General features: G+C 40.2%; 1 protein-coding gene across 2 annotated transcripts in view; it reads left to right on the plus strand.

Annotated features, from left to right (window-relative positions):
- apba2b (amyloid beta (A4) precursor protein-binding, family A, member 2b) overlaps window positions 1–25,000 on the plus strand; it is a 113,617-nt gene that overhangs the window by 1,040 nt on the left and 87,577 nt on the right. The window lies entirely within an intron of this gene.

Consider the following 25,000-nt stretch of genomic DNA (forward strand, 5'->3'; position numbering starts at 1 on the left):
ATTTTATACAGATTTAAATGAATCATGTGACTGTAGGGAAGAGGAGATGCTGAAGAGATACTTGTTCTGTGTGTGTGTGTGTGTGTGTGTGTGTGTGTGCGTGCTGTGTTCTGTTATCCCACTGGGTGGATATGTCTCCATGATGGTAACCTGCTGTTAACTTGGCCAAGCTGCACCACATACACACACACACACACACACACACACACACACACACACACACACTCCTTCCCCAGAGCTCTCGTTAAGTCTCTCTGTGCGACTCTGATGATAAAGAACACACCCAGAGTCACATAAACGTGTCCTGACGTTATTCATGCAGGAGAAGGAGGTTTATTAATTGGGCTGTTGTGGGAGAGGAGAGGAGAGGAGAGGAGGGGGGAGGGCATAGAGAAAGAAAAGATAGGAGGAGAAATGAGAGAGAGGGAAAGAAAAGGAGGAGAAAGATGAGAAAAATAAAAGAAAGATAGAGAGACAAGACGAGAGAGATAAAGGAAAGGGTGAGTGAGAGATGAGAGATATTGGGAAAGAATAGAGAGAGAAGAGAAAGGAGGAGAAATGGAGAGGAGGAAGAGAATAAAAGGAGTGAGAAGAGAAAGGAAGAGATATGAGATGATAGACAGAGAGGAAGAGGCGAGACAAGAGAGGGAACAGAAAGGGAGAGTGAGAGAAGGTGGAAAGAAATAAAGAAAAATAACAGGAAGAAGGAAAGAGATGGGCAAAGGAATATAGAAATAAAAAAACAGTAGAGTAAGGAAAAGCGAAAGGAGAGGGAAAGATAAGGAAAATAGAGACGGGAGAGAGATGGAGGAATAGAGGAATGAAGAGAAAGGAGGAGAGATATGAGGGAAAGGAATAGAATTTCTTCGGTGTGGTTTGTGTCCTGGTCTGAATGCGACTACAGGTTTCTCTTATCCCTGAACTCATTAATGCTGTTTTTATCACTGCTGAAAAAAAGAACTGGATTCTGGGAGAGGAAAAGATGTAGGAACTCCATTTGCTTTTTTTTTTTAGATCAACTTCATGCAGTAAAAACAGAGTCTTCATTATTCTGAGCACAAACCAAATCCACACCAGATATAGATTATTTACATTTACCGCATTCTGTATACGCTGTTATTAAGAACCATGTACACTTATCATATTTATACAGCCGAGCTGTTCAGGTTGAAGGGCCTTGCTCAGGGGCCCAACAGTCGCAGCTTAGTGGTGGTGGTATTGTGATTGGCTGAAAGGAGTTTTGGTGTAAAAAGTGGATTGTGATTGGCTGGAAGGAGTTTAGGTGTGAATAGTGGATTGTGATTGGCTGGAAGGAGTTTAGGTGTGAATAGTGGATTGTGATTGGCTGGAAGGAGTTCAGGTGTAAATAGTGGATTGTGATTGGCTGGAAGGAGTTCAGGTGTGAATAGTGGATTGTGATTGGCTGGAAGGAGTTTAGGTGTGAATAGTGGATTGTGATTGGCTGTAAGGAGTTCAGGTGTGAATAGTGGATTGTGATTGGCTGGAAGGAGTTTAGGTGTGAATAGTGGATTCTGATTGGCTGGAAGGAGTTCAGGTGTGAATAGTGGACTGTGATTGGCTGTAAGGAGTTCAGGTGTGAATAGTGGATTGTGATTGGCTGGAAGGAGTTCATGTGAATAGTGGATTGTGATTGGCTGTAAGGAGTTCAGGTGTGAATAGTGGATTGTGATTGGCTGTAAGGAGTTCAGGTGTGAATAGTGGATTGTGATTGGCTGGAAGGAGTTCATGTGTGAATAGTGGATTGTGATTGGCTGTAAGGAGTTCAGGTGTGAATAGTGGATTGTGATTGGCTGTAAGGAGTTCAGGTGTGAATAGTGGATTGTGATTGGCTGGAAGGAGTTCAGGTGTGAATAGTGGATTGTGATTGGCTGGAAGGAGTTCAGGTGTGAATAGTGGATTGTGATTGGCTGGAAGGAGTTCAGGTGTGAATAGTGGATTGTGATTGGCTGGAAGGAGTTCATGTGAATAGTGGATTGTGATTGGCTGTAAGGAGTTCAGGTGTGAATAGTGGATTGTGATTGGCTGGAAGGAGTTCAGGTGTGAATAGTGGATTGTGATTGGCTGGAAGTTTGGGTGTGAGTTCAGAGAGTTTGTAGTTTGTGTTTGTTAGTTGAATCTAAATGAATGTGCTGCTTATAAACACATGTAACCATGGTAACATCCAGTTCCAGTTTCACCCAGAGTGAGACAGTTGTATATACACTCCTAATGATCTCACTGAGCTCCATGGAGGAGTTTTTACGTGCGGTGGAACTTCTATGGTGAAAACTGGGATTTTTTAAAAGGCTTAAAATGAATCTAGAACGAGAAACAGCACCAGGCATTAACTCCAACAGCTCCATTATTAATAGAGACGCAGCACAGATGTCCCTCATTCTGTATTTGAGGGCACTACTTTATCTGTGTGTGTGATTCGGAGCAGCAGAATTGTAGATGTGACGAGTCGTATATAAAATGTGTAAAAAAAATACATTGTTATTTTGTTCTATTTATTCCGTTTCACTCTGAAAACATCAGTCACAGCTTAAACTCCTCAAAGCAGAAAGTGACCATGTATAAGGTGATAATCCACAGCAGGATGGGACACCATTTTAATGCTCTTTACGCTTCACCTCGGGAATTTTCTTCACCTCCACATCTACACTAACATCATATAACATAACATCATAATGCTATAAACAGCATTAGTCATTACAGTAAAGAAACGTGTGTGCTGCAGGGAGGAGGAGCAGGTCATGGGGAAAATTGAGGTGAAAAAAAACCAAACATTAAACCGTGCAATTTCTACAGTGATTGTAGAATCGATATGTGTGTGTGTGTGTGTGTGTGTGTGTGTGTGTGTGTGTATGTGTGTGTGATTATGCCTTGCAATCCACTGGCATCATCCAGTGTGTATCCAGACTCTGCAACCCAGACCCAAGACTACTTTTTTTTTTTTTTGGACTGATTTTTTTATTCTGAGTGTGTCGCTTTGCAGATGTGTGTGTGTGTGTGTGTGTGTGTGTGTGTGTGTGTGTGTTTCTTGCTGTAGCCCTGAGCTACAGTTTTGTACAGCACGTGTTCGTTTTGCTGCACTCACAGCTTGTTGTCCTAGTAATGTGTGTGTGTGTGTGTGTGTGTGTGTGTGTGTGTGTGTGTGTGTGTGCGCAGTAAATCAGAACCATGTTATTGAGGTCAAATTATTCAGCTTCTGTTGCTTGTTGAAATACATATTAAAGTGCAGTACATTGAATCATACATTATTATTAATATTATTATTAATTGTAAACAAAATTTCTCTTGTGCTCAAACACACTGACGCTGGTGAAGTCTAAGGGGAGACAAGAGGAGAGAGATAGAGGAAAGGAGGAATGAGAGAGAAAGAGGGAGGGTGGAGGAATATAGAGAGGACAAAGGAAGAGAAACGAGAGAAAAAGATAGAAAAGAAAGGGGGATTTAGAGAGAAGAGAACGGAGGAATGAGATGGAAGAGGGAATGGAGAAGGAAATAAAAGGAGGAGAAATATTGAGGTAAGAGAGAGGAGAAAGGAGGAGAGATCAAAGAAAGAGGGAGAGAAGGAAAATAATAAAGAGAGAGGAGAAAGGAGGAAAGGGATGGAGGATGGAAAAGAGAAAGAAAAGAAAGGAGAAGAAACCGGATGAGAGAGAGACAAAGGAAAGGAGGAGCAAGATGATAAAAATACAGAAAGAAAAGAAAGGGAGACATGATGGGAGAGGTAGAGGAAAAGAGAGAGAGCAAAAGAGAGAGAGTGAGAGAGAGAGAGAGAGAGAGAGAGAGTAAGGAATAAAGAAAGTGGAGAAAGGAGGAAAGAGAAAGAGAGACAAGGGAAAGGAGGAGTGAGATGATGAAAATAGAGAAAGAAGGAGAGATGAGGAGAGTTCACATTCATCCCAAAGGTGATTAATAGGGTTGAGGGTTGGAGCTTTACAGCAGAAGATCTTCCACTCCAGATCTTCATGGAGCTGCTTTGTGCACAGGGGCATCGTCATGCTGGAACAGGTTTTGGGTTTCCTGTTCCAGTGAAGTAAAAGTTTCATGCTACGGCATCCAAAGACGTCCTACACAACTGTGTGTCTCCAACTTTGTGGTAACAGATCGGAGAAGAAGCACATGTGGCTGGAGACGTCTGGTGTCCCAATACTTTTGTACATAAAGTGTATGTGTATTCAGAAAGATGCTGTGTCATGATTTATATAGAATCACTTCAACCCTACAGTTTCTTATGCAGCATGACATCAAAGGAAACCTAAGGCATGGATTCAGAGGAACTTTAGAGGAGCTTCAGAGGAGCCGTTAAATTCAGGAGGTGAAACGTATAGGAGGCTACAGTTTGTAATCTCAGAGCGCTGTAGAAAGATGAGTCTTTAGGAAGGGAAGGGCAGTGAAGGCTGTTCAGGCGATCAACAGCGTAGTTTAATGAACGTCTGGAGAGCTGGTACTTTATTAACCTCGCTGCCAGGATCCTCTGATTCTACAGGCATTACTTCTAAACCTACTGTGTGTGTGTGTGTGTGTGTGTGTGTGTGTGTGTGTGTGTGTGTGTGTGTCTGCTGTTTTAATATTATTAGTTGGAGCTGATGGAACACGGCTCTCTGGAAGCTTTCCTGCCTGTGGTTCTGTTGTGAATTTGCCTGTGATGGTTTTAAGTTTAATCTTATGATATATGATTTAGTCCACATGCTGTCCTGCTGTTTAACCTTCGTCTCCTCGTCTCTTCGTCTCCTCGTTTTTCATCTCCTCGTCCCTCGTCTCCTCATCTCCTTGTCTCCTCGTCTCTTCATCTCCTTGTCTCCTCGTCTCCTCGTCTCTTCATCTCCTTGTCTCCTTGTCTCCTCGTCTCTTCATCTCCTTGTCTCCTTGTCTCCTCGTCTCTTCATCTCTTCATCTCCTCGTCTCCGTATCTCCTTGTCTCCTCGTCTCTTCATCTCCTTATCTCCTCGTCCCCTCGTCTCTTCATCTCCTCGTCTCCTCATCTCCGTATCTCCTCGTCTCTCCGTCTCCTCGTCTCTTCCTCTCCTCGTCTCCTCGTCTCTTCCTCTCCTCGTCTCCTCGGGACACATTTATGCGATTAACTTGCCAAAAAAAGTTCCTTCAGATTAGTTCAATATAAATAATTGATGAAGGGACAATATTACTGTATTTATTGTGATTACTCTTTAATCTCTATTATAAATAAATGGATACAACTTTATTGTTCATTATAGATTCTGAGGAACCCGTATTTTATATATAAATACACACAGGGCTGTGAAAAAGTATTTGCCCCTTCCTGATTAAAATCTTTTGCATATTTGTCACACTTAAATAATATAGATCTTAAATTGTATTATGACCCAAAGAAACTCAAGTCAATATAAAAATGCAAATGATTATTAAATTTATTTAGGGAATAAAACCGTCCAGACCTGCCTGGCCCTATGTGAAAAAGTAATTGCCCCTAACTCTAATAACTGGTTGTGTTGTGATAACTGGCAATGAGTTTTTCACATTGAGGAAACTTTGGCCCACTTTTTTGCAGAAGTGTTTTAATTCAGCCACACTGAAGAGTTTTTCGAGCACAAACTGCCTGTTTAAGTTCATGCTACTGCGTTTAATAAGATTTAAGTCCGGACTTTGACTAGGCCACTCCACAGCCTTCGTTTAGTTTTGTTGTATTTTTGACTCGCTGGTGTGTTACAGTTTATTGAATAAGTGCGCTTGAGATCATGACCTGATGACCGGATATATTCTCCTTCAGGATTTTCTGCTCAAGTGCAGAATTCATGATTCCATCAATTATGGCAAGAGTTCCCAGTCCAGAAGCTGGAACGCAGCCCCAGAACATCACACTACCACCACCATGTTTGCCTGTTGGCATGATGTTCTTTTTATGTGTTAGTTTAATGCAGGATGTAAGCGGACGCACACCTTCTACAAACTTCAACTTCTGTCCCATCAGTCCGCAGAATATTTACCCAAAAGTCTTAGGGATAAACACAATGTCTTTTGCAAATGTGAAAGGAGACTTAGTTCTTTTTGGTCAGCAGCTTTCGGCTTTTTGTTTAGTCTCTGAAAACTAATGAATCATAAACACTGACATCAATTACTTTTTCACATAATGCCAGGCATGTCTGGACAACTCTTTTCCCTTTATAAACAAAATCCTCATTGCATTTTGTTTTAACTCTGGTTTTCTTTGTGTAATATTAACATTTATTAGATGTTTTTAATCATTGAAGTGTGACAAATATGCAAAAAATAAAGAATCAGGAAAGTATTAGACCACCTTTAGATCAGCAGTGGTTTATGGATGAATTCTACTAGAATACTAATGTATATATATATATATATTGAGGGGTGATGGGGGGAGAAATGCAAAACATAAAATTGCTTGTTGTTTTTGTTTTTAACACAGTTTATTGTTAACATTTGTGATCATCAACATTTAAACAGTTTACATTTTTAAAACAATTTAAAATAAAATGCCTGCTTGGTAAAGTTATATATAAAATTATATTTTATAATATTTAAAAAAAATAAAAAAGAATAAATCAAATTAATGCAATACATTTTATTATATTGATTAAATTGAAATAAATGGAAAATTGAAATTAAATAGTTTACATTTGTTAGACCCCATTTAGGTAATACAGATGTGTATGTTAGTGTGTGTGTGTGTGTGTGTGTGTGTGTGTGTGTGTTTTACATTTATAATGTGTAATTTTCAGGTTTTAACTATGTTCTGCGTGTAAAAAGGATTGCATTCTGTACTCATGTGCACCGATACACCCCTAATACATATATATGTGTGTGTGTGTGTGTGTGTGTGTGTGTGTGAAGTGTATATGTGCAGCAGCTATGAGTAAAAAGCAGTAGAACTGTAAGACTTGTAATTCAAAAACAACTAGCAGGTATAATATATATAAATAAATAACTGAATATCTTCTTAATCATTACATTCAGGTCTCAGGTGTATCCAATTATTCTACATGTAAAAGTTCAGAACTCAGTAAATGAAATGAATAAAAATAATAATAGATTTTATTATGCTAGAGATAACTGCATAGCATAGTCAACTGTAAGTGGTAATATTGCAAATATTCACCGAGTCCTGAGGCGTGCCATGTGTAAAAGTCACCAACGCTCTGCTGATTCCATAGCTGAGGAGTTCTAAACTTCCATTGGCATTAATATCAGCACAAAACCTGTGCTGTAGAAGCTTCATGGAATGGCTTTTCCTGGGCGAGCAGCTGCATGCAAGTCTTACATCACCAATACAATGCCAAGCGTGGGCTGCAGTGGTGTAAAGCGCACTGCCGAAGGACTCTGGAGCAGTGGAAACGCGTCCTGCACGCTTCTCTGTATGACAGTCTGATGGGTGAGTCTGTGTTTGGTGGATGGCAGGAGATAGGTACCTAAGTGTGGTGGAGGAGGTAATGGTACAGGGCTGGTTTTCAGGGGTTGGACTGAGCACCTCGCTTTCCGTGAAAGGAAATCTTAATGCTTCAGAGGGAGCAGTTTGGGGAAGGCTCTTTTTTATTCCAGCATGATTGCATCCATGCATAATGCAAGATCTGTAAAGACATGGTTGATGAATTTTGTGTGGCCTGCACAGAGCCCTGACCTCAACCCCATCAAACACTTTGGAGACGGACTGGAATGGGGATTCCGCGACAGGCCTTCTCATCCAACATCAGTGCCTGACCAAACCAACAAAGGCTCTACACAACCGCTCCAAAATGCAGGAAAAGTGGAAGCTGTTATAGATGCTCAAAGTGTGGAACAACGCATTAGATGCCAATACAGTCCCTCTGTATACAATTATATAGAGGAGCATGAGCAGAGCGGTGCAGACGTGTGTGATGATTACAGGTAGTAAAAACATCAGAGGAACATCAGGGTCCTGATAGTTTAGTTTAGAGGAGTGGTGATGATTGTGGTGAAGAAGCTGGTTCTGAATATCTATCTATCTATCTATCTATCTATCTATCTATCTATCTATCTGTCTGTCTGTCTGTCTGTCTGTCTGTCTGTCTGTCTGTCTGTCTGTCTGTCTGTCTGTCACACTCTCACACATATCCATCCATTTATCATCCATCCATCAAATCCATATGTATCCGTATGTTTCCCCTCGTATCTATCTACTGAATGCACGATGATGATGAGAATTTAAATATATATTATGTCTGGGTTATGGATCTTCTTTGTGTTGATTTTATCATTTATCAAAGTTCACAGTCAGTTTGAGAAATCTTTACCTTCAGATTTCTTACCTTTTTCACTTTGCTTTTCTTCAGGAGCGACCGATGTTTACTTCTGACATGAAAGAGCAGCTAAATACGGGCCCAGACGGCTCCTTTTTCAAAAGCAGTAATGAAATTTGGCAGCTGCAATTATGCACTTGGAGCGAGATGGGCTAATTTAGAGCAGCGTCTGCCCGGTCTGATGGAGGGGCTTTGATGTCTCGGACAGACGCTTCGTTCTCTCATAAACCAGTCTGCTATCACAATTTACTGACTGCTCGTTTAAGAACGTAGAACCTTTGTAGAGATTATTCAATATTCAGACCAATTTATTGTCCTTTTTTTCTCTTTTATGGTTTCCCTGATGATCAGTCTGATCTGAGTCGATTCCAAAGCATTACACTTATTGGGAAGATTCCATCACAGAATGAAAAGTCTGCAGGTGACATTAAAATAAGTAAAACTACAATACTTGAAATAATCACAAAAAAGAGAGAATTATTATAAGTATAGCAGTAAATATTATTAACTAATATAATGCATAGATGCCTTTAACTAGTGACATGATGAAAGTCGAAAGCTTTTTTATTTATTAGAAATGTGCGTCTCCTTCACTAAAACTGTGCGATACGAATCCCCCCTTAACAAAACTGCACGATACGATTTCCATTCGATTCAACACAGTGCGATACGATGCAATGAAAAAGTGATGATGTTCTCCAATTCAAAATGTACAGATACTTTACTTTTATAGCTTATATTCAATTTACTTTATTAAGTGTCTTCTGACTCCTAAAGCGTGGCCCTTTCACAAACAGACCTTTGTCAAAAAAGATTAAATACAACTAGACGTTCTTTTCCTGTTGTGTCTGCAGGAAGTTACAGCTCTACCTCTGCCATGTTAATCTGTATTCTATGTGACTTTCAGGACACGCTTCGGTCTCTGTAGTGTTGTGATGTGTCATATTCACAATCCATCTACATATAAAATATCGGTCACAAAGGTGCTGAGTTGTTTGCATTCTCCGATACAGACCTGCTGTCACAGGGAAACTGAATGACATGATTTCACTATTTCATTTTTTATGATCAAACTCTTGATGTCACCCAAATGAGGATGAGGTTCCCCTTTTGAGTCTGGTTCCTCTCAAGGTTTCCTTCTCATTACATCTAAGGGAGTTCCTTGCCACAGTCGCCATGGCTGCTCATCAGGGATAAACACACACCATTCACCTTCACTGTTGATTTGTGTAAAGCTGCTTTGAGACAATGTCTGTTGTGAAAAGCGCTATACAAATAAACTTGACTTGAATTGACTTGACCAACACAAACAAGGTTTTACTCAATTAGTGTATAAGGAGTATAAAGGCTACACGCTATTCTCCAAATATTGTTTGATTCCTTGAAGTTCGACTCCTTGTTCTTAGTGTCTACGGAAGGAGGTCTGGGTAGAAAAGATGGCATTACTTTCTTACTTTTCATTTAATGTGGCACAGTTTGCAGATGTCTGGAACCAGAACAGCAACAGAATTGTAGATGTGTGGGCTTGTAATTAGGGCTGTTCCAAATATAATTGTCTATGGCTTGGTCAAGGTGCAGGCAGAATACAGTGAGCACCAGCGTATCTATAATCACTCTCCAAATTCAGGTCAGGCAGGAAAAAAGCTCAGAGTAACATTAAAACCAGGATCTAAGAATAATCCAGTCCATTAAAACTAGGAAATAAGATTATTAAGATCCTACAGAATCACAAGAAAGACCAGACAAGTGACTAAACATAACATAATTACAAGGAACACATAGAAACAATAATCAGGCAGGTTGCTAAAGGAACAAAGCAGTACAGCAGATCCATCCGTGGCAGATGTGGTGTTCATCTAAACAAATAATGAAGCCATATTCATCTTCGTGAAGCAGCACTGCTGAGTAAGGAAGAAAAAAAGGTAACACCATCATTTAAAAAGGAAAAAAAAACCCTGCAATCTATCAGATGGGAACAGGCAGCTGAATTAGCATTTTTTCACACTTGCGTTAGCATTAGACTTGACTGAGCAGCGTAGCCTCGCCTCCAGACATCAGCATTCAGACGGTGTGTGTTTGTGCCATCAATCAGATAGAAAGAATGCATGGCTGAATTTTTGTGTTTGGAACCAGTCTGTGTTACAATCAAAGTGATTTTGTGGGAAATCCACCTTGAAGAAACCTTGGCATTGTATTTGCTGGCAGAAGACCTTATCCAGAGCAGCTTCTAGTTATTATGTAATGAACTGAGCAGTTAAGGGTTCAGGGCCTTGTTTAAGGGCCCATTAATGGCAGCTTGATGGTGCTGGGACTGAAGATCTTCTCAGCAGAAGTCCAGCATCTCAAACCCTTAGCTGGAACTTCTTAAGGCTGAGTGAACAAGCCTGTAGGTACATTACTGATAGATAGAAGGAAATCCACGATATTCGGGTTGCAGCTCCATGTTCTAGTTGATACTGAAAGAAGATCTAGGTCAGAGTTATGGACAGTAAACCCCTGCATGTCACATGACATGTTACTCGCCCCTGATTCCAACGATGATTAATTGACTTTGTAAAGTGCCGGATTGTGATGACTTGATGACTAAATCTTCAAAACAGCAGGTCTTGTTAAATGTTCACAAGATTCCATAGTTACCAAAAGTATCAACCAGAAGTGCTCCAAGAAAAGACAGGATTGTTGACTGGTTAATTCTGTGATAAATGTTCAACAATTATTGAGAATGACAATCAAATTCATGTCATCAGAGGTTTTTAGGGGCTTTGGTTTTTCTTTCTTATGTCTGGACTTGCATGTAGTGTGGATGACAGTGTGGATGACAGTAGTAGTGTGGATGACAGTAGTGTGGATGACAGTAGTATGGATGACAGTAGTAGTGTGGATGACAGTAGTGTGGATGACAGTAGTGTGTGGATGACAGTAGTGTGGATGACAGTAGTACAGTAGTAGTGTGGATGACAGTAGTAGTGTGGATGACAGTAGTAGTGTGGATGACAGTAGTACAGTAGTGTGGATGACAGTGTGGATGACAGTAGTAGTGGATGACAGTAGTGGATGACAGTAGTGTGGATGACAGTAGTAGTGTGGATGACAGTAGTAGTGTGATGACAGTAGTAGTGTGGATGACAGTAGTGCGGATGACAGTAGTAGTGTGGATGACAGTAGTGTGTGGATGACAGTAGTGTGGATGACAGTAGTAGTGTGGATGACAGTAGTGTGGATGACAGTAGTAGTGTGGATGACAGTAGAAGTGTGGATGACAGTAGTAGTGTGGATGACAGTAGTAGTGTGGATGAGAGTAGTAATGTGGATGACAGTAGTGGATGACAGTAGTAGTGTGGATGACAGTAGTAGTGTGGATGACAGTAGTGGATGACAGTAGTAGTGTGGATGACAGTAGTGGATGACAGTAGTAGTGTGGATGACAGTAGTGTGGATGACAGTAGTAGTGTGGATGACAGTAGTGTGGATGACAGTAGTAGTGTGGATGACAGTAGTAGTGTGGATGACAGTAGTGTGGATGACAGTAGTGTGGATGACAGTAGTAATGTGGATGACAGTAGTAGTGGATGACAGTAGTAGTGTGGATGACAGTAGTAGTGTGGATGACAGTAGTAATGTGGATGACAGTAGTGTGGATGACAGTAGTAGTGTGGATGACAGTAGTGTGGATGACAGTAGTGTGGATGACAGTAGTAGTGTGGATGACAGTAGTAGTGTGGATGACAGTAGTAGTGTGGATGACAGTAGTAGTGTGGATGACAGTAGTAGTGTGGATGACAGTAGTAGTGTGGATGACAGTAGTGTGGATGACAGTAGTGTGGATGACAGTAGTAGTGTGGATGACAGTAGTGTGGATGACAGTAGTGTGGATGACAGTAGTAGTGTGGATGACAGCAGTAGTGTGGATGACAGTAGTGGATGACAGTAGAAGTGTGGATGACAGTAGTAGTGTGGATGACAGTAGTGTGGATGACAGTAGTGTGGATGACAGTAGTGTGGATGACAGTAGTAGTGTGGATGACAGTAGTGTGGATGACAGTAGTGTGGATGACAGTAGTGTGGATGACAGTAGTAGTGTGGATGACAGTAGTGTGGATGACAGTAGTGTGGATGACAGTAGTAGTGTGGATGACAGTAGTAGTGGATGACAGTAGTGTGGATGACAGTGTGGATGACAGTAGAAGTGTGGATGACAGTAGTAGTGTGGATGAGTAGTAATGTGGATGACAGTAGTAGTGGATGACAGTAGTGTGGATGACAGTAGTGTGGATGACAGTAGTAGTGGATGACAGTAGTGTGATGACAGTAGTGTGGATGACAGTAGTAGTGTGGATGACAGTAGTGTGGATGACAGTAGTGTGGATGACAGTAGTGTGGATGAGTAGTAATGTGGATGACAGTAGTGTGGATGACAGTAGTGTGGATGACAGTAGTGTGGATGACAGTAGTGTGGATGACAGTAGTAGTGTGGATGACAGTAGTAGTGTGGATGACAGTAGTAGTGTGGATGACAGTAGTAGTGTGGATGACAGTAGTAGTGTGGATGACAGTAGTGTGGATGACAGTAGTAGTGTGGATGACAGTAGTGTAGATGACAGTAGTGTGGATGGTAAGCAATGAGAACTATGAAGATGGATTTGGGCTGCAATTTGTACAAACAGTTTTGCACTTAAGTGTCGATCAGGAAAGAGTTGAAAACCTCAATAATAATGAAACTATAATGAATGGATATCCAGGGTCTAGATGAAGAAGGGTTCCCTTTTGAGTCTGGTTCCTCTCAGGGTTTCTTCCACAAAGGGAGTTTTTCTCTTCCCACTCTCACCTTCTTGTTTGCATATTTGGGATACACTTTAACTTTATAAGTTTATTTTATGAATTTTTAAAATCTATTTATTTCTATAAAGCTAATTTGTGACAATGTCCACTGTTATAAGCCCCATAAAATTACAGATTCAATTGACTTTCTGTAGTCCTCTGATGAACGATGGTGCTGTGCTGTTAGTTATCGAGGTCGTAGGTCTTTACAGAAATGCTGACTTTGCTGATCAGTGTCTTGGGTCTGCTGTGTTATTGAGGTCAAGAAGCTTCAATCTATACATCTTACATCCATGATGTTCAGTTACAGAATGCATGAGGGATGTTTTTCAGCTTTCAATGTACCATTTTACATTTTACTCCGACACTGTAAACTCTTCAGAAGCCTTTAACAAAATACAAGCACACAGTTATAATAGTGCAAATGCAAGAAACAAGTATGGTCATATATATATATATTAGAGCTGTTTATTCCAATGATTAATTGAGTAATTGGATAAGAAGTACTTTATCTTTATTAAATAGCAAAACTAAATTTTCAAGAGAAAATAAAAGGTCTCTTAAAATGAACGTTATTTGTTTCCTTTTCAGAAAAATTGACATTTTATTGCTGAAATTGGCTTCAAAAATATCTGTTAAAAAACTAAAACCTATTTAGTGCATTTAATTGCCAAACTACATCAAAATGCAAATAGAAATCTATAAATAAAAAATAACAAATAAAAAAATTTCACTTTGAATCATATGGAAGCTCGTTTCTACCATTTCGACTTTTTTTCTTGCAATTCCGAGTAAATTTCTCGTAAAACATCCGACACTTCTGGTCCATGTTGTTGTGCTGAAGTGTGAAGCTGTTGGTGTATGAACGAGGCTTCTCTGCTTCATCAGACTTGTTTCGTCTCGTCCAGAGCTGATTGTTAGACAGAGTTCTCTCCAGGGATCAGAGGATCAGTTTAATATCATACGATTCTACTGATTGGAGCCGATTTCATTTTCACGTGTAAAACTTTCTGGCACTACAGAGGAGTGACGCTGCTGACTGGTGAAATAAATTAAGTTGGGCAAACTTTTTTTAATGTGGTGGAAACCAGCTTCCATATCAATCTTCTTGATGCCAATTTTGGTCTCATCTGACCACAGAACATTCAACCAAACCTTGAATGTTTGTCTGTTCATGTGCGTTCTTGAGCAGAAGGACCTTGGTGTGTTCCCAATGGTTTTCTTGGTCCCAGTTTTCTTGAGATCATTAACAAGCTCCTCCAGTGCAATTCTGGGCTGATCCTCACCTTTCTCAGAATCATCTCACCCCATGAGTTGAGACTTTTCATGGAGCTCCAGAGCGAGGGAGATTGTTTTATCTTGTATTTCTTCCATTCTCGAATTATCACGCCATCAGTGGTCTCTTTCTCACCAGGCTTCTTGCTGATGGTCTGGTGATGATGTAGAGATGATGATGCAGGAAGTACATAGGATTAGTAAGGAGGAAAAAAGAGCAGCGATTAAGAGGATGAAAAGTGAAAGTCGGTTGGACCAGATGACGTACCAGTAGAAGCATAGAGATCTTTAGGAGAGATGCAGTGGAGTTTTTAACCAGATTATTTGACAGGATTTTGAAAGGTGAGAAGATGCCTGAAGAATGGAGAAGGAGTTGATCAGTCACACCAGGAAGTTATGGAAAAGAGTAGTGGAAGCCAGGGTGAGAGAAGAGGTGACCGTCTGTGAACATGGGGTATATCTGTAGGAGAATGCTGAGGATGGAGACACCAGGAAGGAGGAAAAGAGGAAGAACAAGGAGGGGGTTTATGGATGTGGTGAAGGAAGACATGCAGGTAGTTTGTGGGAAAGAGGCAGATGTAGAGGACATGGGGGTATGGAGACGGATGATCTGCTGTGGCGCCTCCTAATGGTAGCAGCCGGAAAAAAAAGAATCATATACATTCTTTTATAACTGCTGTATCTCTGTAAAGATGCTTCAAGACAACGTGCTGTTGAAAGCGCTCTAAAAATATAAATATCTCCTTTAGCAGTATCCTCATTAGAGATCATCACTCCTCTACATGCACCTAAAAAGCATCTTCTCTTACTAAGGTGCTAAACTTATCTTCAAATCATATTGAGGACTTTCCATGGCCTCTTCAATGCATCCAATGCTCCAACTCTTTCTGTAGCTACTCAGGCAGTCCAGAACATCTCAGTTAAACCAGTAGAGCATGCTGATGAGCCTCTTTCTTTATACTGATGTTTAGCCTGACCACTGGTGCACACCGGCACGTCCTAAGGTTATCTCTTTGCCCCGGAAGCCTTCTGCCTGCAGCTTTTCTTTGTTATGATTGAGGAATTTCTCTCACCAGACTTTCCCAAGCATCCAGAAAAGATCTCCAGGATTTTATCAGATAAAGAAGTCCTTAAGTTTAGTTCTGAAAGAACATTTTAACCAATAAGTCCCATTGTCCCTCCAAGAATGTTGGCCCCAAGTCGCATTATAGACTCAGCTCAACACACACACACACACACACACACACACACACACACACACACTCCAAACCGCTGACTTGATGCATAGGCACAAACAAGAGTCATTGTTTTCCATCCTGAGACTTGAAAGTGGAAATGGTCTTGTCCTCTGGGAGAAACGATGCATGCGAGACTCTTATCCTGGGAATACTGAGGTTTTTTCCTCACCCCCTGGAGGCCAGAGTTCTGTGGGAAGTGACACATGGCTGATTAAGATGTTTGGTACTGTTTGTGGAGGTACAGCTCTGCTCTATCAAGTTATGTTACTTCTCACATTAACTAAAAGTCTGTCCATCACTTTCCTTCCATCCAACCAGCACTGATGTCTCCATGTCATTCCTTCAGGGTATCTTTATGACAGTATGGCATTCTGAGTGGTGAAGTGAAGAACACTGATGATCTTCATCATGGCACCTGTTAGTGGGTGGATTTATTTATTAGGCAGCAGGTGAAAATTTTGTGCTCAAAGTTGATGTTAGAAACAGGAAAAATTGGCGTAAGGATTTAAGCGATTTTGATCAATTGAGACGTCTAGACGACTGGATCAGAGCGTCTCCAAAACTGCAGCTCTTGTGAGATGTTCCTGGTCTGCAGTGGTCAGAATCTATCAAAAGTGCTCTAAGGAAGGAACAGTGGTAAAGCGGCGACAGGGTCGTGGGCGGCTCTATGAATGAGATCATTGTAAGTCGCTCTGGATGAAGGTGTCTGCCAAATGCTGTAAATGCAGCCTGTATCTCCAAAAGTGTCCTGTTGTGTAGATGCTGAATTTCATTTCAGTAGGACTTGTTCAAATATTCAAATATTAATTTCTACATCTACTATGATACTCATTTATAATCTTCTTTCACCTGTATTACCAGCTCAGATCTCCACTGTTCAGATGAACTAAAGATGGAGTACATTAGCATGTAAATGAGCTAGTTTATTTTCACCAAAGCTTCTTTATGTTCATGTGCTCTCGAGTACGTCCGCTCTTCCAGCAGGCAGACGTGTCCGAGTGAAACCAGATGAAATGAACCCATTTAACAGGATGTTCCTGCCTTCACTCTCCACCAGATCATTGCGTTCTGCTAAGCAGCGGTGGCAGAGGTGAAGCAGGAACATTTCTCCATGTCACAATTACTTTCCCAACTCGTCTCAGTCTTAACAATTGGAGATCAGTCTCTAGTTCCTCTACGATACAGTCCAGGAGCAAAACAGTCCCATAGTCCCAAAAGTGTACACAATAGCCGAGTTACTTCTTATTATACATCATGATCTGGGATTATTTTTGAAGCAGAAGGTGAGACTGAATGCTGCAGCTTCATTAGACGAGCTGTAGCATACACTGTGAAGCCTTTCATAACAAATTAGGTTGAGCTCAGACACGTCGCTCACATTGCAAACCCATTTCTCAGCACTGATGTAGGATTTTCTTTTACATTTCTGTGCTGAGATTTTCATCTGGTTATCATGAGTGAAGCCATGATTCTTTAAATAAAAAAAAAAAAAAGAAATAATAATAATAATAATAATAATATTAATAATAATAATAATAATATTAATAATAGTAGCAGCAAATCCCAAAAATTTACCAAAGATGAACGAAAAAAAATCACAAAATGAAATTTTAATCAACTTCTTTTTTTTACATTTAATTAAAATTTTTGGAATACTCATAAATTATTCCAAATAATTCAACTGGTGAATCATCATATCTATACTTAGACACATAATAATAATAATAATAATAATAATAATAATAATATCAAATTGGGAAATCTACTCAATGGTTTATTTACAATATAAAAAAGATATAAAATAAATAAATAAATAAATTAATTAATTAATTAATAAACAATTGAACATAATTAATACAATTTTATTTAAACAAAATAAAAACAAATTAGGGAGAAAATTATTTTCACTTTTTCATTTTAATTCATCATTGGGATGCTGATAATTATTTAAATCAATCAAATTTTGTGTGTACATCACTTTTAACAATAAACATTGTTCCAAATCAGCTTTACAGAAATAAATATATATTATGAATATAAAACGTTATCATTATAAATATATATAATAGGTATAATATATAATAGTTTATAAATAACGAGTGAGCCAGTGGCAGTAAAAGCTTGAGAAGAACCAGACTCATAAGGAAACTCATTTTCATCTGGGTGACACTGAATATCCATTTATTACAGTTTTATTATTTTAAACTTTAAAATAATAATTATTCAGAATAAATCAGCCGCTGGGCTCGTTATCGTATTCGCTCTGTTAGCTGTTAATGGACTCATAACTATGTGATGAGAAAGTGTTAATGTGTTGACTATGAGTTGTGTTATATATTTTACTGGATATCAGACACCTCTACACGGGGCATTCCTGCGTAACACCTCAACACACTGTGTAAAATCTAAGCCTGAAGTCTCGTGATGTCATGCCTCGTCTTTTCCTGGCATTTCTGTAACCAGATTCCACTCCAACATGTTCCAGTAAAGCAGGATCTTCCTGCACGCTGAATCACCTGATGAGATCTTCATATACAGTATATCTTATTTCATCATAATTGTAAAATTGTGAAATGCAGAGAAAGACGTGGAAAAAAGATATATTTGCTGCATACATTTTACTCATATACAGTACAGACCAAAAGTTTGGACACACCTTCTCATTCAAAGAGTTTTCTTTATTTTCATGACTATGAAAATTGTAGATTCACACTGAAGGCATCAAAACTATGAATGAACACATGTGGAATTATATATGGAATTATATACATAACAAAATAGTGTGAAACAACTGAACAATGTCATATTGTAGGTTCTTCAAAGTAGCCACCTTTTGCTTTGATTACTGCTTTGCACACTCTTGGCATTCTCTTGATGCCTACTTTGAAGAACCTACAATATGACATATTTTCAGTTCACTTTTTTTGTTATGTATATAATTCCATATATAATTCCACACGTGTTAATTCATAGTTTTGATGCCTTCAGTGTGAATCTACAATTTTCATAGTCATGAAAATAAAGAAAACTCTTTGAATGAGAAGGTGTGTCCAAACTTTTGGTCTGTACTGTATATATAATATATATACATTATACATTATTTCCACAACTTTACTTGTAATTATCTATCACTTTTTTGTTACACTGTGAATAAGGATAAAGGAATAGTGATCTATTGGGACAAAAGTTGCTTGACTTTTTCAGCTATATGTGGTTCTTCCACAAACTTCCCTGAATTTACACTCGTCACATTATCATGAGTCGAGGAATACATGCGAGAGAACCGTGAGTCCTGCGGTACACTGCGCTGGCACACTGCGTTGGTACACTGCGCTGGTACACTGCGCTTTTACACTGCGCTGGTACACTATGCTGGTACACTACACTGGTACACCGCGCTTACACCGCGCTGGTACACTATGCTGGTACACTACACTGGTACACTGCGCTTTTACACTGCGCTGGTACACTATGCTGGTACACTACACTGGTACACTGCGCTTTTACACTGCGCTGGTACACTATGCTGGTACACTACACTGGTACACCGCGCACACCGCGCTGGTACACTATGCTGGTACACTACACTGGTACACCGCGCTTACACCGCGCTGGTACACTATGCTGGTACACTACACCGGTACACCGCGCTTACACCGCGCTGGTACACTGCGCGCTTTTACACCGCGCTGGTACACTATGCTGGTACACTACACCGGTACACCGCGCTTACACCGCGCTGGTACACTATGCTGGTACACTACACTGGTACACCGCGCTTTTACACCGCGCTGGTACACTATGCTGGTACACTACACTGGTACACCGCGCTTACACCGCGCTGGTACACTATGCTGGTACACTACACTGGTACACCGCGCTTACACTGCGCTGGTACACTATGCTGGTACACTACACTGGTACACTGCGCTGGTACACTATGCTGGTACACTACACTGGTACACTGCGCTTTTACACTGCGCTGGTACACTATGCTGGTACACTACACTGGTACACTGCGCTTTTACACTGCGCTGGTACACTACGCTGGTACACTACTCTAAGTGTGTATAGCTGTTTGTATTTGTGAAGGTTCTTTGGCCTGTTTGTTTATGCCTCTGTTAGATTATTATTAGAAATCAAGCACTTGGGCTTTTCACTGGACTCCATCATTAGAAGCCCTGTTTCTGTGACTGTGTATACCATTAGCATACAGATGAGGCAGTGGGGGTCTCCTACATGCACACACACACACACACACACACACACTCACACTCACCCACTGTCTTAAAATCAGTGTTCCAGCATATCAAAGTAAGAGCACAACTCATATATATCTAAAATGCGATTCGCATCTTGATGCACACCAGTGATACGATACATTAAAGATTCATTAAAGAAGCAGCGACCAACACGATACGATTCTCCCTGTTTTAGTGCAATTCGATTTCAATTCAATTCAACACAATAGAATTAAATTGTGAAAAATATCCTGCTTTGCAATGCAATATGGTGCTAATAGTTAAATTTTATTTCTTCGGTTCAGACAACAAATCATCAATTTACACTTTAGAGCCTTTTGTCTTCGGTCTCATGTTTTTTTTAACAACCACACTTCATAAAAATAAATATATATAAACCAGACGTTCTTTTCCTGTTGTGTCTGCAGGGAGATGCAGCTCTGCCTCTGCCATGTTAATCTGTATTCTATGTGACTCACTGACACGCCTCCGTCTCCGTAGTGTTGTGATGCAGCAGAACACACTCGAGAAACGATATAATATTTTGAATAACGATGGTCAAAGAAATGCGCTGCATTAATCACGCTTTAATAAAAATAAGACTTCCCTGCTTTAGCTGCCTTTTAGAAAAACAGATCCCTTCAAAAGGCCCAAGAACATCTCCAGAACATCTCCAGAACATCTCAAGAACATCTCCAGAACATTCTCAGACACACTTGAGTCGTATCTGCGTTCCCTGTGCGCTTGCAGCTTCTGTGTGACATTTCTGTGAGTTTCGAGCTGCTGTTCCACATTGAGTCCTAAATGCAGAAGATTATGCAGGTTTATTCTGGTACCTTTTTCACTCGAGTGTCCTCTTTACATAAACGCTGAAAGCTCATTAAAAAGAAAAGAAAGAAAAAAAAGGAAGGAGCAGAAAGGCTACAGTGCGGCGGTGCTGCCAAGTCAGAGAACGAGAAGAGAAGCAGAGACTAGAGCCACAAGCCACAAGACCTGATCAAAAGTATGTGGACACCTAGCTTTTCCAGCCATAGGTGGTTCTTCTATAAAACTTTTACCACAAAATCAAAGCCACACAATTGTATAGGATGAAATTTGAACTAAGAGACCCAAACCTGCACAAAACCAGCTCTGTGAAGATCTGCTTTACATGGGTTGGATTTAGTGGAAGATCTCCTGCTATAGAGCTCCAACCCTATTGAACACCTTTGGGATGAACTGGAAAGCTGAAAGCACCCCAGGCCTCCTCACCTCACCTACATCAGGACCCTGGAGCACAGAGGGTTCCAAAAGTGGGCCTTGAATCCATGAGCTACTGATCAGAACCCAGAGTTTAAATCATTGATCTACCACTTCCCATGAATGAGTACAAAATCAAGAGGAACATCTTCCCAGAAGAGTGAAGCTCATTATAACAGTAAATGGAATGGAATGTAGCACATGAAAGTCTTATGTTTAGGTGTTCACGAATAAAAGGAATCTTAGAAGAAGTCAGAAGCCATCTATGATATGGAATAATAGAAAAAAAACAAGGATATAAAAAGTAAACATGTTGATAATCAATTCGATTCGAGCAGAAAGAAAATAATCTGATCTGAATTCTAACCATGTCTGCTTCCTTTGATCTCTGATCTCCGTGATCTTCTCGCATCTTTCTCCTCTCATATTTGTACTTTCCTCACTTGTATTGATCAAGCTCAGCAATCTCTGTGTGTGTGTGTGTGTGTGTGTGTGTGTGTGTGTGTGTGTGTGTGTGTGCACGTCTCAGACAAAATCTCTGCCACCTTTTAATAAAATCCAGTTTGGTTTATTGTTATTTTTGATGAAACTCAGAGAGTCGGGCGGAACCTTGGCCCCTCGCTCGGAGCCCGTCTCGACCCGAAGTACCGCTGTGTCGTCTGTATGAATAGCGTCCGTGCCCTTTGAGCTCCGGAGGCTCAGCATGACTGACATTTATACAGAATATTCAAGCTGCTGGATTATGTATAGTGTCTGAGCTTTAAAAAAAATGCAGTCACCTGATATTTTCATTCTAAACCCAATTCATCTTCCAGATTCTGCACATAAAAGAATGTTTTTGCTCCTGCATGACTTTGAGGGCTGTTTATAGCAGATCTATGAAGTGTGTGATTCATATATATATATATAATGAAGACCTCATGAAGATTATGGACCTTTGAAGAAGTAGATGCCGAACTCGCAAACATCTCGAACCATCTAGAGACGTACCAGTGCCAAATGGATCCCACTTCATGTGTGGAGTTTTGACATTGAACCTCCTGGAGTGTTTAAAGGCTCTGGCATGGAGAAGCTGGTGTTGGATCTGTGATGATCACAAATGTTGAGCTCAGTAGCTCCTAGTTTTATAACCATAAAGACTGTATAAGACTGTAGAAAGATCATCAGTCATAATCACACACTCCAGTGCTCATGTTAGTTCTCACTCTCCAGTGTTCTGTAGTGTTTAAAGACTATAATGCTTTTGAGTCTGGTTCCTCTCAAGGTTTCTTCCTCATAACATCTAAGGGAGTTTTTCCTTCACCACAGTCTCCATGGTGCTCATCAGAGATAAACACACATGATTCACCTTCACTGTTGATTTGTGTAAAGCTGCTTTGAGACGATGTCTGTTGTGAAAAGCGCAATAGAAATAAACTTCACTTGATTTAAATATAGATTATTATATAGTGTATATAAAGATACATCATATGGCTAAAAGTTTGTGGACACCAGACCATAAGATTTTTCTCTTTCCACATTTACTCTTCATTCACTATTATAATAATCTCCACTCTTCTGGGAAGATGTTCCACTAGATTTTGTAGAGATTTGGGTTAATTCAGACACAAGGTTCTTTATTTGTACTGATGAAGGTGCAGGCTTCGTCCCAAAGCTGCATGACAGGGTTGAGGTCAGAGCACAAGGCCAGATCTTCTCCTCTCTCCACAACTCCACTCCACACTGGAGATATTTCATCCATTGCTTTTGTTTTATGAAGGTTTTATACAAAGTGCAGTAGGACATCTGGAGTGTTCAGGATGGGATTTGTAATTAAAAGCGGGATGTGTTTCCTCAGGGTCACATGTACACTGCTGGGAGGAGGAACAGTGTGTGGAGATTCTTTAGATCTTTCAATTTATTTTAAAAAAGCTACATTTCTTTCTTTCTTTCTTTCTTTCTTTCTTTCTTTCTTTCTCTCTCTCTCTCTCTCTCTCTCTCTCTCTCTCTCTCTCTCTCTCTCTCTTTCTCTCTCTTTCCCTCCCTCCCTCCCTCCATGTTTGCATACAAAATATAATCTAAATTAAAAAGCCCCATTGCAGGAAGTTTGTACGTAATAGAATAAATAAATAGACTGATGAGATCAGTCAGGATGACACTTATGATTGTTTCCGATCGATCTGAAGGCATGAGGAAGGCGTTCCCCTCAGGGCCGATCGCTCGCTGCTGGAGGGAGTGATGGTGTGTGAGTGCATTAGAAGGTGAAACGCATTGAGCACCACACGAAGACGACGACGACGTGTCCTGAGTTGTGACGAGCGTGTTATTAAAAGGAGTCATTTAAAATAGAAAGGTAACGAAATTAGAAGGGAAGCCATTGTGTGAGCGTCGAACAGAGCGTTGAATAGAGCGGAGCGGCGAACAGATCATCTAGTGGCGGCGAAATTTCATGCAATAAAAAAGAAATGAATTATTTTTATTTTGTCTCTCACAGTTGAGGTGTAACTACGATGAAAGTTACAGATCTCTCCGTTCTTTGTAAGTGGGAAAACTTGAAAAATCGGCAGTGTATCAAATACTTATTACACTGTATTACACTGTATTACACATTATTGTTGATTACAGTTGATTTGATTTTGAACACGAGTGCACATGAAGAGGTCACGTGTACTCCACGTGGGCAGATCAGCCCTCATACCACATCAGTATCTTCACATCATGGTGGAAAACAACACGCTAAATATGATACATTAGCGTATGATGCGATTAGCTCCAGTTTGCTGGCTGCTGCCAGAGTTTATGTTTGTGTCGATTCGTCTTGTCCTGGATTTGAGACAGAATGCAGAAAAATCTCTTTTTACTTTACTGCATTAAACACATTCATTTATATTGTACTGTATGTATGTCATATTACATGCATCATACGGTTCCCTTTACTATTTTCTACTGTACCACTGTACTGGTCTGTCTGTCTGTCTGTCTGTCTGTCTGCATGTCTGTCTGTCTGTCTGTCTGTCTGTCTGTCTGTCTGTCCATCTGTCTGTCTGTCTGCATGTCTGTCTGTCCGTCTGTCTGTCTGTCTGCATGTCTGTCTGTCTGTCTGTCTGCATGTATGTCTGTCTGTCTGTCCATCTGTCTGTCTGTCTGCATGTATGTCTGTCTGTCAGTCTGTCTGCATGTCTGTCTGTATGTCTGCATGTCTGTCTGCATGTCTGCCTGCATGTCTGTCTGCATGTCTGTCTGTCTGTCTGCCTGCATGTCTGTCTGTATGTCTGTTTGTCTGTCTACGATATGCTTTTCCAGCCGTATGTGTTTCTTCTTCTCACTGTTAGCACGTCTAATTGTATACTGGATGCACTATAATGAAATTCCCCCTTTACTTGAACTAAAAGCCCCAAAATCTGTTCCAGCATGACAATGCCCAATCCTGTGCACAAAGCCAGCTCCATGAACATCTGCTTTACATGGGATGGAGTGGAAGATCTCCTGCAATAGAACGCTATTGAATGATGAATGTGAACACTGACTGCACCTCAGGACTCCTCACCTCACCTACATCAGTACCTGACTTTATTAACCCCCTAGAGTTTCTGAATAAGCACAAAATCTTCACAAAATCCAGCGGAACATCTTCTCAGAAGAGTGGGAGAAAGGTGATAAGAGCAAATGGGGAAAAATGTGGAATAAGATTTTCAAAAAGCACCTACTAATCCCATGGTCAGGTGTCCACAAACTTTTGTCCGTATGGTGTATTTAAAGGAGCGAGCAATAGCATCGTTGTGTTCCCTGACAGAACAGTAATGAAGAAATGAGTTTATTATTTTATATTTTTGATGTAATTATAAGTTGTGATAAGCATTTAGATGATCGAGATGGAATATTTAATATCAGTCTGTTCTGAAGGATTCACGTATCGCTTTGGCCAGTCACAGTGTGTTTATTACCT

This window comes from Silurus meridionalis, chromosome 26 (genome assembly GCF_014805685.1).
Source record: "Silurus meridionalis isolate SWU-2019-XX chromosome 26, ASM1480568v1, whole genome shotgun sequence".
Classification (NCBI taxonomy): Eukaryota; Metazoa; Chordata; class Actinopteri; order Siluriformes; family Siluridae; genus Silurus; species Silurus meridionalis.